Source organism: Cervus canadensis, chromosome 15, assembly GCF_019320065.1.
Source record: "Cervus canadensis isolate Bull #8, Minnesota chromosome 15, ASM1932006v1, whole genome shotgun sequence".
In the NCBI taxonomy this organism is placed as follows: Eukaryota; Metazoa; Chordata; class Mammalia; order Artiodactyla; family Cervidae; genus Cervus; species Cervus canadensis.
This window is the reverse complement of record NC_057400.1, coordinates 46,410,353-46,424,104: the sequence shown is the minus strand read 5'-3', so window position 1 is coordinate 46,424,104 and position 13,752 is coordinate 46,410,353. Positions and strand designations below refer to the sequence as shown.

At 40.0% G+C, this 13,752-nt stretch overlaps 1 protein-coding gene across 1 annotated transcript in view; it reads left to right on the top strand.

Annotated features, from left to right (window-relative positions):
- The first annotated feature begins 6,141 nt into the window (after positions 1-6,141).
- SCN9A (sodium voltage-gated channel alpha subunit 9) overlaps positions 6,142-13,752 on the top strand; it is a 164,569-nt gene continuing 156,958 nt past the window's right edge. The window contains exon 1 of the mRNA XM_043487903.1: positions 6,142-6,386. The gene's annotated coding sequence lies outside the window, so the exon portion shown is untranslated. The remainder of the gene's footprint in view (positions 6,387-13,752) is intronic.

Below are 13,752 nucleotides of genomic sequence, written 5' to 3'. Positions count from 1 at the left end.
TGCATGCATGCATTGGAGAAGGAAATGGCAACCCACTCCAGTATTCTTGCCTGGAGAATCCCAGGTACAGAGGAATCTGGTGGACTGCCGTCTTTGGGGTCGCACAGAGTCGGACACTACTGAAGCGACTTAGCAGCAGCAGCAGCAAAGTGACAAGCATAAATCAAGAAAATAATATGAGCAAAGTGATGTTGCCAAATAAAATTGAGTTGTGACTCCTATCAAAAACACTTTTTTCGAGATTATGTTCTGTGTACTCCTTTGTTAAAATATAGGTTTTAAATATCGTATTTGGGATTTTTAAAAATGACAATACTATGTTGAGTCCACACATCCAGATTTCTTCCTGAACACTTCCACCTGGATGTCCCCCAGTATCTCTTAGTCATCTAATTCTCACATTAAGTCTATTCCTCTGATAATACTCTTGGAGAGTAGCAGAGGGTTATTAATAAAATCAACATTGTCATCTATTGCCACTCATGTCAAAAACTTTTGATCTATCCTAAATATCTCAATCTATTCTCCTGTCTGAATTCAATAAATATGTATTTAAAAAAAATTCTACTTAAAGGAAAAAAAACAAACTATGAGTTCTGACTATACTGTTCCACTTTTACTTCATTAGTTTCTTTAGGTCTTTATTTTTTCTCCTCTGTATGATTATTCAAACTATCCTTCCCAGTGTTGCCAGAGTAATGTGTATTTTTTTCTAATATAAGTTGTGTTTCTACATATCAAATATGCTGATGATAATTCATATTTTCAAAACACTGAGAATGTCACCCTTCTGGATTAAGTCCAGACAATTTATCAGTGTACATTCAAGACCTTTTATGACCACATGCCTCCTTCCCTCTTGGTTTATGTTCTATCATTGGCCCAAATGCTTCCTAAATTTCCTTCAAACTGAAAGTGAAGTCATCTGCAGCTGCACAGGAATATTCCTTCTTCCTGGAAGGCCTTTATCCTCAACTCCATCTACCTGACTAATTCATGAACAGCCTCCCAAGTCCAGCTAACGCATCACTTCATTGGGAAGGTTTCGCTGGCACCCAAACAGTTACAATAAAATGTGATAAATGTTTTGATAAAGTTCAGGGTATAATGGAAGCAGGGAGGAGGGGAATTGAATCCATACTTAGCACTGCAAGCAGGGCTTAGAGAATGTGACATCTAAGACCTGGACAATGACAGGAGTGAGTCAAGCATAGGTATTGGGGCAGACTGCTTCTTTAGAGGAAAGCACAAGAGCAAAAGTGTTCTGTTAGAGGTAAAACCTAAGTTAAGAAATTTGACCTTCATCCTGAAGGCCACTTGGTAAATAGGGACTGTAGAGAATTAGAATTGGTAGTGCTGAAGCTGAAAAAGCAACGTGTATACTGTTTATATAACCCAGATAAAAGTTCATGCCACTCAAGCTAAGAGAATGGGAATAGTAATGCAAATAAGTAAATTTGAGAGAACTTGGTATAAATACTGTCCCCCACAAAAGAAATAAAGGAAGGAAGGAGAAAAAAGAAAAAAGAAGGAAAGAAAGATCTCCTGGGAAAAAGTTTGCTCTATGCTTCTTTTCTCCTTTGCTTAGTTAGAACAAACATGCTGGACATGTACGGAGGCAGGGTGTATATGAGAAAGATCTGTATCTCCCTTTCAGTTTTGTTGTAAACTTAAAGCTTCTCTTAAAAAATGTAGTTAAACAAAAATAGAAGAAGAGAAAGAAAACAGTATAAAAGATTATGTTTCTGTAACATTTGACTTATTTTGAACACCAGGTAGCAGTAGATATAACATTTATCTAATATGAATGCTTAAGGAGAGAACAGTTTGTATTTTGTGTATGCTCAGATTTTTTTCTGCTATCTAGGGCATACAAAGCACACATAAATGTGGAATATAATGTACTAATCTGTTAATTCCATCATCTATATAATTTTTGAGTCTGTTCACGTTAATTTGCTTTTCTGCTAGTTACGGTTCATATTTTCCTTCTTCTTTGCAAGTGTGGTAATTTTTTTAAATGGATGCCAGTCAGTGATAATTTTACATTGTTAGGTCCTTCAGAAAGTGTTTAATTTTATTCTGGTTAGCATTTGAGCAAGTTGAAACCAGTTGGATTCTTTCAAATCTTGCTTTTAAGCTTTGTTGGTGTAAATCTGGAGCAACTTTAAAACTAATTTAGCCCCACTACTAAGACAATAAATACTCTTCTAAGAATTCTACCAGTATCTCACATGTAAAAAGGTCTTTACATGTTCACTGCAGGAATGCAAATTATTTTTAGCCCTGGCACGAAGGCCAAGACCATATAAAATTAGATCAGCAAACATTCTGAAGCTGACACATTTTTAGGAAACTGCTTTTCTCCTGCTGTTTCATTATGCATGATTTTATATGCATATGCATAAATAATGCTTATTACTTCAGATTATGTCTAAAATCTTCTTTGTATATTGTGTATGTCTGCATTCAGTTGCTAAGTTGTGTCTCTTTGCCACCTCATGGACTGTAGCCTGCCAGGCTCCTTTTTCTATAGGACTTTCCAGGCAAGAATACTTGAGTGGGTTGCCATTTCCTCCTCCAGGGCATATTCCCTACTCAGGAATTGAACCTGTATCTTCTGCTTGGCAGGTTTCCCCAGTGGTAAAGGATCTGCTTGCAATGCAAGAAACGCTGGTTGGATCCCTGGGCCAGAAAGATCCCCTGGCCAAGGGCATGGCAATCCACTCCAGTATTCTTACCTGGAGAATCCCACGGACAGAGAGAGCCTGGTAGGCTACAGTCCATAGCGTCGCAAAGAGTCAGACACCACTGAAGTGAATAAGCATGCATGCACGCACTCCTGCTTGACAAATGGATTTTTTATCACTGAGCCACCTGGGAAGCCCTTGCATATTGCATCACGTTTCTAGACCTTTATAATTTTACTTTGAAACTACTTTCGAACCCTACTTTTTAGCTATATATACAGAAAGACTTGTAGCTGTATTCTCCCATTTTTTCACTGTAATTGACTTATCTCAAATTAGAGTACTGTCATTAGCACATACTAGAAAGGAAATATATTTCTAATCCTATTTAATGAGAAAAAGCAAAGTCTGCCAGTACTACGTTGCTTAGTTTATTGTCTCACATTGCTGCCTATGTCTTCTCCAGAAACTTCTATAGTTTTGAAAATTGGAGTGGCAATTGTGAAAAAGACAAATGTGTAGATTTCCATGTAGTGTGTAGATGCTAATTCGCCTCAGTCATGTCCGACTCTTTGCAACCCTATGGACTGTAGCCTGCCAGGCTCCTCTGTCCATGGAGATTCCCCAGGCAAGAATACTGGAATGGGTTGCCATGCCCTCCTCCAGGGGATCTTCCCAAACCAGGGACTGAACCCGTTTCTCCTGCAGCAGATCCTTTACCGCTGAACCACCCGGGCAGCCCAAAGTAAAACAATTCTTTTTTGCTTTGGTTTTGAAGAATAATGTTAGTAATTTCAAAATACAAACATCTCTACTTTTTTCTACCCAAATTATAGAAGATCAGTTGTGAATAGTTCATAAATTAATTGGTTGTTGGCTGGTTCAGTCAGGTTCTTCTCTGCCTCCTACAATTCAAGCCTACCTTTTAACATTTTCAATGGCATTATCTAGTTATATCTACATATAACACCATCACTTGAGTACTTGGTGAATTCTTAGGGGCATTTAATGTAATACTGAATAGGAGACTCAGATGATCTTTTTCTGAATTTAGGCAGAGACAAAAATATAATAATCCCAGCACTGCCAGAAGAGCAATAAAAACACAAGCAGCATGGACTAAAGGCAAGAGATTACAAAAAGCTTGTGAGACTGAAAAGGGTACATGAACTAAATAGATTATGGTAACTAAATAGTTGGGAGATGAGGCAGAATTAGAAAAAGAATGAATAATACACACCATACTTTGCAAATAAATTCCCAGGCAAACTCTCACCAGGGACCCCTCATACACACCAAGGAGGTTTTATTTTTTAAGACTTCCAGTGAGAACCTAGGTATAGTGAAGGGACTCCTACAGTGGCAAAGCGTGGTATACACTCATTGTCAAAGCATGGTGTATATTATTTTCTTAGTGGCAGGGGGAGGGGGATACTAAATCCCTTTCCTACCACACAGGTGGGGAGAACTGTTTTTTGCCACGAAGAAAAACAGCTATACTTCATCAGACCAATGAATCACCCAGCCTAGTACCTCATCACTATCCCTAGAGATGTTTTCTGGACAGTGTTATATGACATTAACCACCAAAAGTGACTCTAATTTCCTATATGGTGCCATCATTTATCAGTTCATCTTGACTCTTTTTGTCTTGATTTTATATCATCTCTAGGAAATACAAATCCAATAAACTCACTCTATATTTTATAGCATGGTACTTTGGTTTGTTCTTGACTGCTTCTTTAAGGCTTTGAGTACTATGGAATTTGATCAACATTCCTCTTAATCATATTAATAAATTTAATCATCTCATTGGCATTGATCATTATTTCTTTGTCTTAATCAGCTAGAGTCTTTATGTGCTAAGTTACAGTTTTCTTGAGGAAAAAGTAACATGAGTTTGAAAGTCTCTGGGTTCTAATTATTCTGAATATCATATGGATTATTCCCTAATGAAACCCAGATTAGGTGTCAGGGAACTATAGAGAAATGGTTGGTTGAGCTAATTTTACATCTCAGTGACTGTACATCAGACGATTTAGTTGAAGGGGCACTTCAAGGTGGTAAGAAAAGACAGTGACTTTACTGCATCTAGTCAAAAAGGCTATCACTCCTACTACTGTTAATTCTTTTTCCTCTATCTGCAAATAATGAAGAGAAAGTGACTTGGTCACGAAGTGGCCTTGAGTATTAGCCCTAAGTGACCGAGTGTGCTCTTCAACTGAAAGCCTCACAAACTTGACAGCTAAGGGCCAAAGGGCAAATCTCTGAAGCTCAGTAAGCCGCCCAGAAAAGTAAATCCTGGGGCTTGAAATTCTGTGTGTTTACCACTAGGTTATCATCTCCATTTTAGAAGGTATGCAAGTAAATTACACTAAAGCTGCAAATGCCCATCATTCATATTTACATAGCAAGGTGATCTATCTCTTTTTTTAAGGCCGGGATCCACTTTGCCACAACGTCAAAAATCCTTCCAGTTTCCTCCTTGGTGGAAATTTCCCGTTTCTCTTTGAGAAAGATAATTCGATTCTGTTTGCATCATTCTTCCTCCCAACAGGCTGTTGTAGAAAACGCGCGCGCGCACACATGCAACCGCACACAATGATTTATAGAGATTTCTTTTCACAATCGCTCCTACCCAGCTCCGAAAGTCAGAACCTATATGACTGATGGCCTATCCAGATGAGCGGGTCCCAGGTCGGGGAAGGCACCCTCTGCGCCAAGTCTCCCTCCCCACCCAGGGCGACCTGGGCTCCTCACTCCACCTTTGAAAGGAAATGCATTCTTTGCTTGCCTGGAAGTCTCGGTAGCCCGATCGATCTATCATAAAAGAGAAAGGAAAAATCGCAGCCTAGACAGGTCTTGCGCGCCACCATCCCCCACAACAGACTCCGTGGGCAAACTCCCAGGGAGGGAACGGCTTCCCAGTATTGAATCCTCGGAGCTCGGGGCCCAGGAGGGACTGGCGGGGTCACTGCCACCGGTCCCCACCTCCTCTGCCCGTCGTTCTTTCTCTCGCTCCGCGTCAGGTGGCTTCTCGGAAACGTTAGCCGATTCAGCAAAGCAGGAAGAGTGGAAAGGGTGATGGGGCGGTGTGAAATAAGGGAAGGACTCTGCTGGCAGCTGGAGGGACACACAGATACACGCACACGCACACACTCACACACATTCACGCCCCGTCCAATGGGGTAGGTGAGGGTGCGCAGTCGAGCGACCCCCTCCTCGGCTCTCTACTGGAGGACAATGGAGAGCATGTGGCATCTCCAACACGGAGGTGGGGCTGGGCCCCGCCCGGGTCCCCGCCCAGCGCCCCCAGCAGGAGCGGAGGGCTGCGCCGAGCGAGGGTGGGGCAGGGGCGGGGAGCGAGGAGGGGCCGGAGCGCCGGGGCGGGGCCGCCGCCTTTCTGGGCGCGCCCCGGAAGGAGGGGCGCAGTCGCCCGGCTGGCCCTCGCCCGCGTTCGCCAGGCGAGTGTCTGGTTTCCAATTCCGCGGGCTCCGGAATTGGGGCTGGGCTGGCTTGGGTGCCAGCGGCGGGCAGTGGCAGGCGCCGGCCGAGCAACAGGAGCTCAGAGAAAGAGGGCGCGGCAGCAGTGGAGAGGACGCCGGGGGAGAGGAAGGGTCCCTGAAGCCCGCGCCCTCCCCAGGGCCAGACTCTGCGGGCGCACTGGGTGGGCATGATCGGCGGGCACGGCGGCAGGTGAGTGCCTTTTCTCCTGCTCCTCTGGTGTGGCGGGGACGGGGGCCGCCAGTCTCTCGCCAGTGCTCTGCTCAAGCGCCACACCCACCTGTGTCCGTTTTCGCGTCTCGGGTTTGGGCCACCTGGCATTAACGCCACCTGGAAGTAGAGCGGGGAGAAGTTAGGCGAGGAGGTGCCAGCGACTGGACAAAGGGGAGCTGGAAAGGCAGCTGTTTCCCCTGCAAGGTCGGTCTTTTGCCAGTTTTGACAGTGTGGGTGTGCTGCCAGATCCTGAAAATGTGGAAAGGCAGAGCCGCTGTACCGAATGGCTACTGTTATTTCTCTTCTGTCTACGGTAGCTGAGTCGTCGGATGGGTTTCGGTTTCAGGGTTAGGTCGTATTCTTTAGGAGCAAAAAACATGTGTTCTGTTTCCCATTTGCAAAGGTGAGCGTGCAGAACCCGCAGAGCTGACACTACCTGTAGGCTGGCAAGGATGCGCCGCACCCCTTCCGAGCACATAAACACAGATGATTGACGGGAGGCTTAGCCTTATTTCTCCGGGCAGTTTATTTTCTTTTCAAACGAATGTGCATTTTGTTAGTGAAATTCAGATGGGTTTCAGAATCATTTTTAACTTTTTATCGACTAAAGCTGAAACTATCATTTAGTTTTTAGAAGAAAATAATTGTTTTCGTTACTTCTTTGAAATACAAACCTCAAAACGAGATTAACAAACTAGAAACTTCAGTGCCAACTTTGGTGATTATAGCAAAGATTTCTCATTATTTTAGTGTTTATATTAGCAGCGTTTGAAATAATTTTAGTTTTTTTTAAATTATAGTAGCAGCGTTGGAAGTAATTTATATCGGTCTGAAGGTAAGAGCAATTTTTATGTGAGAGAAGCTTAAGGGGAAGTTTTAAAAAGCTCACTTCAATAAGATAAATACCAGATCAACGAAGGCTTTTAAAAGGATGATGGATTTTCATTTGTTGTTGTGAAGTCAGTGTTAAAAGGTTCAAGTTTTTTTCAGAAACACAATTATTGTTCTTGTCTATTTCTCCTGGTTCTACATAGGCAGGAGAAAGGTACTGTCCTTTCTTTCTTTCTCTTGGTAATTTAAAATATATGTTCATGATTTTTGCTTTAATATCAATAAGACTTATCTGTATATAATCTGCAAACCAAGTCCAATTATTCAATAGCCCATTTTATTGAAGTCTTCAAATTATTTTCCATCATCTAAAAAATATAAACTAGAATTCACTTTTTTAGAAACTAAGTTGTTAATCTTTATTTATTTAATCTTTGTTTAACATTTTAACAATGTTAATTATTTGAAAGCTTGTCTTATTTGAGCTCTATATATGGGATAATCATGATTGCTAGAACAGCTTATTCACAATAAAATGCTCGAGAAAATATGGCTTATGATATAATGAAGGATGTGCCCTGTGTTAAGCAACTGACAATAGCTTAAGATAAGTTTTGTATTTTGTAATGGTTTAAGTACCTGTCTATTTAGAGGTCCCCTTTTGAAGGTGAACCATTGTGCAATCGAGGGACATGGTGACATATTCTTATAGAAGCTGGGTGTATGGTGTGCCATGATTCCTATGGTGCAGGTTAGGGCTTCCAAGGTACCTGATGCTTCTATGGAGGAAAGATGAGTCAGGTTTGTCTCTCTGCCAAGATCAGCCTCCTGCTCTCCTAGGACCAGGAGGTTATCATGGGAGCCCTGCTGTGGTAGTGCTTCTGTATTTTTGCTACCTGTTGCTGAGGAGACTTTTGGCAGCAAAGAAAAAGTAAGAAATTCAGAGGTGGAATCTATGGGATCCTATTCACCCTATTTAATGTGAAGGACCAACTTTCTCTGTGGCAAGGAAAAAAGTAGAATGTTGTGTTTTTCATGAATAGTAAAAATATTTATCTAATATCTATGCCTATTAGATATGTGAAAGAGTGTGAAGTACTGGGAAGAATTATATGCTGTTATTTCTAACCTTGTAAAGGAACTTAAAGTTTAGAGCTATGAATGGGTCGTTCTGAATGTCATAATGGTAACAATGTATGATTTTCCCTGAAACTCTGTCTCAGATCCTTTTCCCTAGTCTTTGTCATCTGAATTAATGGTTCCACCATTCACCAAGTATTTACTCCCTTCTCTTCCTCCTCATAGCGTTTCATCCCTAATCAGTCCATATTTCGATCTCTCAGTCCTGTCTCCCAAGTGCATCTCTATCCAATTATACTTCTCAGTTGTACCTCTTCCACCCTGCTTTCTTTATCTACCCTGTCACCAGATTTGTGGCATGATTATAACTTTCCTGGATTCATGCTACAGCCTTGACGCAACCTCTCTACTTCCATAGTTTGCTCCCTTGTAATTACCTCTCCAAGAAAGCAACACCATTGTGTCTCCCCTTAAGAATATTCAGTGGATCATAACTACAAAGAAAAAAGGAATAAATGCAGAAACACAAAAACGGATTATCAACACATTCCTTCTGTTAGCATCCAGCTCACTGTCTAATCTGGCCCTCCACTACAACCTCTCTGAGCGCATCTCCCATTCATTTATATGCTCTAGCCACCCTGGTCTTTTAGTACCGGAAACGCAAGAAGCAGTTTCACTCCCTAAGGCCTTTTCAAATGTTCCCAGTGCCTGGACTGTTCCTTCCTCTATCTAAATGTCTAGCTTGTTTGCACTTACAACCTCAGCTCAAAGGTCTCTCCTTCATAGAGATTATTCTTGATCTCCTTGTCAAAAGTAGACCATTACATATTTGTTTCTGTCTTGGTACCTTGTTTGTTTCCTCCATAGTGATTATTACAGCATGCTGGTATTTTGTAGATCTGTATATTTTGTGGTTTTATGTATTGGATGCTCCAAATGAACAGACACCGTGTCTTTCTTGCTGACCCTGCTTCCAGAGTCGTACCTGCAGTGGGGAAGTAGGGGGTTCCTAGATAGTTATGAACAAAGATAAGACTTATTTCACCATAGAGTTCAGTAACCCTGTAAACTTAAGCATTTTAGGATTCCACTTCTTTCTTTGTTGAGCATCTGGTAAGTTTACAGTGCAGAACTATGATTCTGAAGAGGTAAAATTAAAATATCTTGAGATGTATTCCCATCTCTCAGCAGTGTAGGCTTTAAGGTATCCAAAGGGAAGTATATTATAACACACCCTAAAAAGGCAGTAATCACAACTGGATTAAAATGTATTTTAAAGACACATTGTGCATAATCCAATGACTTTATGACTTCAGTGCAAGTGACTCATAATATACAATGATGACCTTATTAGGTTTAAATCTACATCTTTCACCAGGATTTGAGACTCACTTTGTAATCACTAAATTTAAAATCTTGTTTCATAATAAATGAGAACAGTGGGCTCAGTGGATGGAAGTATAATCAAATGAAGTGGAGGTCATAGATTGGTGCCTACATAATCCAAATTTGTGTTTACTCCAGACTCAAGGGGCAAATTATCTCACAAATCCAAAATGTTCACTAGGAAGACTCAGAGAGACACTGTGGGCTAATCTAGGAAGATCCATCACTATTTTGGGGATAGGAGCTGCTGCTGCTGCTGCTAAGTCGCTTCAGTCGTGTCCGACTCTGTGCAACCCCAGAGATGGCAGCCCACCAGGCTCCCCCATCCCTGGAATTCTCCAGGCAAGAACACTGGAGTGGGTTGCCATTTCCTTCTCCAGTGCATGGAAGTGAAAAGTGAAAGTGAAGTCGCTCAGTCGAGTCTGACTCTTAGACCCCATGGACTGCAGCCCACCAGGCTCCTCCGTCCATGGGATTTTCCCGGATAGGAGAGTGGGCTTCAAAATGCTTGTTGGTTAATGATAACATTGTATTTATACTGCAGTTTATGCACACACACACATGTGTGTGTGCATGCCCACACTTTGTGTGGCAATAAGCCCCCTCTTTTTCTGAGCCTATACATAATGATATTAAATGAAAAATAAGTTTTTATAGTAACATTTGGTTGAAAATTTAGCTTTCAATTAGGCACTTAGCTTTGATTAGTGATATTTTTGTCTTGCAAGTGATCAACCACTTGTTTGTTTTTGGTAAAGAATTGGGCAATCGTGTTTCTCCTTGAAGGACTGAACTACTTCATGAACTGTCACTAGGGATTTTGTTAAATTTGTCCTTATGGTGGTACAGTGGGATTGTTGTAATGTATTGGAGTGCATCTGTGCACTCATTGAAGTTAGGCTTCCATTTTACATATCCTACATTAACTAATTCATTCCCACATTTAGTTATTAGGCTTCCTTCTTCAGAGCTGTGTAGGATTAGGTTACTATTTAGGATGGCAAGGTCATAATGAAATGGATATCCTAAGATTGTATGAAAATGATTTTCTTATGAGAATTTATAAGAGCACGTTCAAAAAAGGTGGGTAGGTTACTTTTGTGGAATATGAGAGAACAGTTGGTGTCTCGCCATCCTGAAGAATGAAATTTCTTCATTGAAGGTTTAACTTGCTTTTCCTTCTCTCTGTAGCTGGAAGGCAGTGGCTTTAGGCAACAGGGAAAACCATCAGCCTTGGGCACCTAAAAGTAGAATGAAGTTTGGAGGAATGAAACCCTTGAGTGGTGAGGAAAAATGCCAGACCATGGAAGAGGGGAAGTGGGAGGGAATGTCTCAAAGAGTGCCAATAAATATCATCTGCCGCAAACAAATTTGAGTTGATATTGTATGGAGAACTGAATTATTCTGTATCTTTTTAGTCTCACTGAGAAAGTCATTTTCTTTTCATTTCTCTTTAAAATAACTGTATTTTAAGTGAAAAAAAAATTCTGTCATTGCTGCTTTTTAAAATAGGAAATACCTTTGGATTTTTAGAATAATATAACCTGGAGCCAAAAGCCATATATTGTTGTTAAATTATACCATTACTTTAACTGTAATTTCATTGCTATTCATTTTATAATTTCCTTTTGTTGTGTCAGGTGTTTGAGAGACTGCCATTATTGATCACAACTTTCTTTAAAACGTCTCTTTGGATTTTTTACAAAGCTGTCTGAATCATTTATCAACGTATGATAAAACTTTGATTGCACCTATGATTGTTCACTTGGAAATTGTTCACTCTTGAAGGGAGTGGGTGCATTTACATTATCATTAACTTACCATCTCTTCCCTGAAATGAATGTCTTTTTCTTTCCCTTTCTCTCTTACATCTCATCTTCTAAACAGTAATACAAATTTCCCTCCACTGTTAGGCCAAAGTATTTATACAAATAATTGGAAAATTGAGCCTCTAAAGAAGAATTAATAAGATTAGATAGATTTATTAAAATACAAAGACATTTCTATAGAGATGGTTGATGAAATCTTCTTTGTGTTATATGCCAAACCAAACTTCTTGTGTCATCTGATTTTTTTTTTTTTAAATTGGGGCAATTTCTTGGTATGTAGTGTCTGCCAACTGTATCAGTCATTCAATGTAATTAAAAATGTCAACTTCTTCAGGACCTATGATTTACAAGTTCAAAAAAGAAGCAAATAGAAGTAAATAGTACATATTCATATTGATACATAAAAATATAACGTGGGAAAACAAGAGAAATGTTGTTTGGTAATAAAATATCTCCTTATGTATGACTTAAATTCCACTAAATGTTCATTCTTTCAAGTTCAATGGAGTTGCTTCCTTTAGGGCTTCGAGTAGGATGATTTGCTAACTATACATATGTTTTAAATGGAATAAGTAAAATATTTTATTGGTAAATGATGCTTTTGCTTTCTCTGGGTGATGGTATAGAGTTAATATTGCTTATAGGTAAATTTTATGGGCCCAATATTTATAGGTAATCCTTTCATGGAGCAAATTTTACAAAGTTGAAATGACCTCCCTCCTCCAGCATAATATATATATTCTTGTTATCCTGGACAAATTATGGTAATTCAAGTAGGGAGAAAAGAAATGTCATCATCAGGGGTCAATGAAACAGTTCTGTTCAGTCGCTCAGTCATGTCCAACTCTTTGCGATCCCATGGACTGCAGCACGCCAGGCCTCCCTGTCCATCACCAACTCCAGGAGTTTACTCAAATTCATGTTCATTGAGTCAGTGATGCCATCCAACCATCTCATCCTCTGTTGTCCCCTTCTCCTCCCACCTTCAATCTTTCCCAGCAGCAGAATTTTTTCAAATGAGTCAGTTCTTTGCATCAGGTGGCCAAAGTATTGGAGTTTCAGCTTCAGCATCAGTCCTTCCAATGAATATTCAGCTTCTTGCAATCCCGTGAGATCATCTGACAGACTTTCAGGAATGAATGTTTGTGGAATGACTATGCAAAGAATCTCTTTTGGAAATTCATATTGTCTCTCCTATAATTCAGAATCTTTATAAAATACTGTATAATGTGTTGAAAACACAGAGGAATAAATTTGTGTTTACATTAGTGTAGTGAAAGAATTGTTTTCTAGATATCTCCCTTGTGGAACATATGATCTTAGTCAAATGCTGAAAAGTGAAAGTGTTAGTCGCTCAGTTGTGTCCAACTCTTTGCAACCCCATGGACTGTAGCCCACCACGCTCCTCTGTCCATGGGATTCTCCGGTCAAAAATACTGGAGTGGGTAGCCATTCCCTTCTCCTGGGGATCTTCTTGACCTAGGGATCGAACCCAGGTCTCCAGCATTGCAGGCAGATTTTTCACTGTCTGAGCCACCAGGTAAGCCTTAGTCAAATGCTTTCACTTCTCAGATCAAATTTGTTATAAAATTGATAGTGTCCATTTCTCAGGGTGGCTGTACAAATTAGGTTAAAATATATATATTAACAACAGGCATTTTAGTGTCTCACATTTTAGGGAGGTGTTCAGTAATGTTGGCTAGACATTTGGTAACAGTATATTATAGTCAAAATTTACCCATTATATTTTGAATACAAATGGTGCAACATCTAAAGTTTATCATTGTTAATTCTACATTTAATCCTGTTTCAGTGAATACTAACAATGCACTTTATCCTGACTTTTTAATGATAGTATAGTTATACATCTCAAATATAGGACCACTGCATTTATAACACTTGCTGGTAAAGTTTTCAACTACAAGCTATTACAAATAGTTTATATGAAATATGTAAGAACTTCTCAGTATGAAGACATGAGAGAGGCATTCAAAGATCAAGAATTTAACCATCCAGTTATACTTTATTTATGACTTTCAACCTGATCCATCAGAATTCTGCATTAACAGAGAGCAGGTCAGTGGAGGTGACTGTCAGATGTCCTGTTAGTGATCTTATAACAAATAATATCTACTGTGATAGGAATTTTTTAAAAAGCATACATGAAATTTCTCACTTATGTATGAAATCAGACTTACTCTACTAATTCAATCATC